Below are 6,191 nucleotides of genomic sequence, written 5' to 3' on the forward strand. Positions count from 1 at the left end.
GTTCGGGGAAAAAAAGAATAAGCAAGCATGTTGTTTTCAATTTTTTTTCCTAAAATTAGCGATTGTATTTTTAAAGATTACGATTGGGTCGATAGACACGAGTAGTACATATATTGTCGCATGTTTGACCGCCACCAATTTATGAAAAAGGTGTGATCGAGTACAAGTAGCGGTTGCAACGTCGTCAGGCTCGACAACTAATAACGACTGGAGTATTAAGGAATTTGAAGTTACCAATGAGATCGATCGATCGATGAGGAGGTAGCGGATGCAATGCTACTGGTGCAGGATACACATCAATCGTGTTTGGCTTTCTTCAATTTCTCGGTGGTTCAGTTTGTCCGTTGCTGCAGATCATCTTTATTATACTAGTCGTCCTAGCTATAGTAGTCGGCTGCATAATTAATTAATTATCGAACAATTAACCTGATCGTCTCTGATAGCTAGCTATACCCCATATCATTGTGCATATATGCATGGATCACACTGTTGTAAGCAAGCAAGGCTGCATGTAATTAACCTAATAATTTTGGGAGATAATTAACTATTTACCACTCTTGTAAGTGATTCGTCTCTGATAGCTAGCTATACCCCATATCATTGTGCATATATGCATGGATCACACTGTTTTAAGCAAGCAAGGCTGCATGTAATTAACCTAATAATTTTGGGAGATAATTAACTATTTACCACTCTTATAAGTGATAGTACTAAATGATTTATCATTGAACCCATATATCATATACTGCGAGTGACAAATTCTTAATTGCCACATATTAAAAGTGGCAAATAGTTAAATGCCGGCTAGTAGCTAGCTTGTGCTATATATGGTGTATGTAATGACATCAAATTATATCAGATCATTAGTGTAAATTAAAGTATTAGATAGTAGTAATCCTACTATTGCAAAAAAAAGAGGCTATTTATTTGTCAAGTGATTGAATTTTTTTTTATGTCAAGTGATTGAATTTTTTTTATGTCAAGTGATTGAATTCTTTTTATCCATCAATTACTTTTTGAAAAGCTAGGTCAATAAATTGTTTTTCTTGTGGTCAAGTATATAATGTTCTAACCTATAAGTTACAGAAAAGTATGCTTGGGTGTAAAACTTAATAGCAGTATGAAACTAGCTAGAAATTATAATTTATATAAGTATAATAATGCATGTAGCTTAATCTAGAAATTGGTAAAAGACAAAAGCAAACAAAAAGTTGCACTTAATTATTATTAAAGTTGCAGTTTATTAATAATTGTACAAGTTTAGCAGGTGACTTGTGCTAGTTTGGTAATAAAGGATTTGTGCAATGAGTTGATTGACAGATAAGAAAAGAACAGGCCACGATAAATAGCAAAGCTGGGAAAAAATATTTGTCAACAACTATTCTAATATAAATTATTTTTTTATGAAAATAATATCATTGAATTGATATTTAGATTTTTAATTTACTATGGAAATTCTGAATTTATTACTTACAAATATTATAATACATTAGAAATATGAGTTTTAAAAACCATGCAAGTATAATCGTATCTTACTCAGTGGGGCAGAGATATACTGCATATCAGCTTAGTAGCTAGGCTAATGACAATGACAGATTGACAGTGTAAGCAAGCAGATTGTCAGACAGAAGCATGCAGCTGTGAGCGAGGGTGGCATGCATGCATGGAGGCGATTTAATTCGATCTATCGGACGGTGAGAGGTCGCATCGCATCATCGATCCATCTTGCAGAGTTCGTTAGTTTGGATTAAATTCAGCGCGCAGGAGTTTAATTGTTGGTTTGGATTAAATTCAGCACGCAGGAGTTTAATTGTTAGTTTGGATTAAATTCATGGCCTGATCTGATCTGAGATGAGACGAGCTCCATCACGTGGCCAGTCAAACGTTGTGCGAAAACTATATTGAGGCATCACGACGACGTCGACTTTTTTCTTTTTTTCGTTCAACTCCTCGATCTCTTCTCTTAAAAAAAAAAGAAAAAAAGTCGAACAGTAAAAGTGAAACTCCTTGACCGCACCGACCAAAGTCCAAACCGATCGATGGGTTTGACTCCACTCGCGCCATGCATGAATCATCGTCACTTTTCGTCCCGCCCGTTTATTTCCCGCCATCAATCATGTCAGAAATCTCTAGTACTTATAGATTCTTAGAGATGCATAAGGCACTTTGATGCCATTTTTAACCATATCATTTTTTAAGTAAAGTTGTTAAAATTTTAGCTACGTTTAGTTTATTGTCAAATTTTAGTAATTACATATGAAATCTTGCCAAAATTTATCAACTTTGCCAAAATTTGGCAATGTCAAAACCTGGTAAGGTTGAAAATGGTAGCAAAGTGAACAAACCCTTAATCACTTCGACTCCTTTTAGACCCTTTTATTATAGATGGATTATTATAGAGGATTATCAATTTAATTATAAAAGAAATTAAATATTTTAAGAAATAAAGTTAACAAATAATTATAAATGATTGGTCCAAGCGGTGCAGTAGAAGAAAAATACTTTTGAGAGAATGTATTTTTTAAAATATGAAGTAAATAATATGTTTCAATAATTTAGTAAATTAGCATAAAAGAATATGGTCTTAATTAACTAATTTGCATGAGAAATATGGGCAACACTATTTTTCTTCCAATTTAATTTTGAAAAAAAAACATCTTTTTTTTATTCTGTTTACGAGAATATACCATGAGCACCTCTCTTCTCAAAAATATACAACACTTTTCATCGAGTAATGCCGATTTAGGCAAACCAAGACCCGTAAGCCTTAGTTGTTTAATTTTACATGTCGTTTACCCAAAGGGGCAACACGGGTATACTTTTTAAGAAAAAAAACTTCCATCAATTTAATTTGTTCATCCAAAAGGGGAAAGGAAAGAATGTTTCAAAAAGAAAATCACTTCTTTTCATAGCACTATGTGTAACAAAACCGCACCTTCCCTACTTTGTGGTTTTTGCAACATCAACCATGCCATGTTGATAAACCAAACTTGCATGCTCTAAAATTGCCAAGGTTTTAAGACAAGAGCTCGGTAAACCTAGCTACATTCGGCTGTGTTTGTTTTGGATTACTGGGAACCAAACTCCTCCGCACGAAAAACGGAGCAGTCTATTAGGAGTATTAGCTAATTTTTTTATTTCAAAAATGGATCAATGTGATTTTTTTAAGCAACTTTCGTATATATTTTTTTAAAAAAAAAATACACCGTTCAGCAGTTTAAAAAACGTGCGCGTGAAAACGAGGATGGTGAGTTGGGACCAAGGGGAAACGAACTATGGAGTTTGGAAACTTCACCTTCTCACACGTAAAATGAAATGATTCATTAATTAAACATTAATTAAGGTAAATTTAAAAATAGATTAGTATAGTTTTTAAAGTAACTATTTTACTATTATTTAAAAAATATACCATTTAATAGTTTGTGAAACATGCAAGTGATGTGATAAATAACACACCTGCCCTTAATTAACCAAGGGCATAGTCTCCGAACCTTTGTGAGCAGCAGCAGCAGCAGAACAGAAACAGTAGCAGAGGAGTGAGCAGTACATGTCGGTGGCAAAGTCGCAGCTTGAGCTCAGCTAGAGGCAGGCTAGAGCTAGTTCTTCCTCTGCAGTGTACTGCAACCACACATGCCTACTATTACCACTCCTGCGTTTGTTGCGTAGTAGGGTTCGGTACACTACATAGGATCCGCTTTTCACCTGCCGATCACCTTCACCTTCACCATCCACGGTAGTTTTCTCGATCCCCGCGCAATTTACTCCTCCATCTCCGCTCTCCTCGATGCATCTGCTGCCCCCTGCTGGTACTATGGACGGCGGTTTCATTTCATTGCCTTCCCGTTTTCAAAGTGAAAACGGCTTCGCAATGAGAAAATGGTAAAAAATGGTATCTCTCTAAAATCTTGTACGAAAAACGGCTAAAACCAATAAGTTTTCACAAACCACCGCTGATAGTTTAACCGGTCGTTTTATTGACCAAATAGCTGATATTAATCACAAAAACCGATTCATTTTGTTGGATATGTTCACATACATTGTTTTAGAAGGGATCACATTCCCTCCTAACTAGGTTGATTCTTTTTGGGACAGAAAGAGTACCAAGCATGTATCGACCGAAACCAATAAAATTCAGATAAAGTTTATTAAAAATTGTCTTGATTAGATAACATTAGTTATTACCCCCTCCATCCCACGGAGACTTCATTTCTAAAAGCACTCGGACAAATTACTACTATGAATAAATGACTATGGCACCTCTTATTAATACTCTTGGCTATTTTTCCTAGGCTCTAATTAAATATTCATAACTTTGCCTAATTGGTTATACACCCTCCATCTACTTTTGATAGTCATATTTCATCTTGTCACATAGACCAATGATAAGTAATTCTACTTATCATCCATTTAAACATGCTACTAGTCATTCCTCGTAAACAAATGATTCTTTAATATTTACATTTCTCAATGCCCATGTAACTAATCATGGAAGAATGGAGACTCGTGCATTAAATCCGAGAAATTCATTAAGAGGATAGGTTGTTGTATTGAATTATGCCTATCAAAAATAAATTTTTCAGAATTAGAAATATTACTATCAAAAGTAGATGGAGGGAGTAAGTTATAACCTCGTTCAAATGAAGACTTTGGCTGTGTTCAGTATGTTTTCCCAACTCTCCCCCTTTTTTCCGCGCGCACGCTTTTCAAACTGCTAAACGGTGTATTTTTTGCAAAAAGATTCTATACGAAAGTTGCTTTAAAAAATTATATTGATCTATTTTTGAAAAAGAAATTAACTAATACTTAAATAATCACACGCTAATGAACCGCTCCGTTTTTCGTGCATGGGAGACGGGTTCCCAACACCCACCTCCGAACACAGCCTTTATGGGATCAAGGAAATACCATTTTTATGGGATATTCTTATCTCTATTGTGACTATAGGAACTTTACAGGAATTTTATAAGACTTAATGAACAATATGTTTATCCTTCACACCAATTAGACAAATAATATTAACCTTGGTTGTCGAAGAAAGCTTCGAAACTACGACATATAAGGCTGCATTCTTCAGTTTAAATTCCTCACTCTCTCGTTTAAACGCACGCATGCTTCCTAAATTGTTAAATGGTGTATGATTTGTAAAAATTTTCTGTAGAAAAGTTGCTTTAAAAATTATATTAATTTATTTTTAAATCTTTTTAAAGCTAATAATTAATTAATCAATTGCTTTGTTTTTCGTGTCGATGTGAGGATTGGGAACCCTCGCCTATGAACACAACCTAAGTAGTACTACTACAAGCCTTTTGTAATCAAGGAGAAAAATAACAGGATAAGGAGAGCAAAAAGGAAGGAGACAAGCATGGTTGAATCAGCTGGCCGGTCAGATGACTCGGGCTCACATGCATCATGGAGATAATATGTTGTGTTGGGACATAATCATATCAAAGGCATATGTACATAGTGCAGGCTGTTTATTTGCTCACAAAATCTAATCTCTCTCTTGTTTGTAGAGTGAGTACACCTGCAACTGCTACAATATCTTTGTTTGTTCATATGGAGCATACTGTACATATATGCGTCCTAGGTTCCCGGTAGTTAGTAGTAGTATTTTGCAGTCCAAATTAATTAATGTGTAATCAAGTTGTTTGCGCATGAACAGCAACATGATCATATTATCTGCAACTGTCTCTACATGCGCTAGCTAAAAGTACCCCTTTTTCTCTTATTTTGTTACTTCTGGGTCTCTAGCTAAGCCTAGGATTGGATACGGGTACCTCTATCTTGTATGTATGTGGTTAATTTGTTCTTGTTCCCATTGCAAGAGCACTAATGTTTGACCTAATTTTAGATCAGATACTACAACATTATGACACTCTTTTTAGAAACTTCTTCGGTCCATTTCACAGATTAAGAGAGGTCGTGAAATTTCTACATGCAGAGTACTGTCTCTATATATTCACAAATCACAAATGCAAGAGATTTTGTACTGAGGAATTATTATGTTTTTCATGTTACACGAGCTATCACCGGTAATTTAGGTCTGAATGGCGTCTCTGGATTCGACCTCTTTTGTTTCGGACTTATGTGAAAGTCGTAAATTATTAAATTTTCAGTTTCACGAGAGTTCTTAGCTAGTTATGTACAGATCCTTTTATTTTAGTTTAATTGTTCATAACTAGGCACGAGCG

Source organism: Oryza sativa, chromosome 4, assembly GCF_034140825.1.
Source record: "Oryza sativa Japonica Group chromosome 4, ASM3414082v1".
Classification (NCBI taxonomy): domain Eukaryota; kingdom Viridiplantae; phylum Streptophyta; class Magnoliopsida; order Poales; family Poaceae; genus Oryza; species Oryza sativa.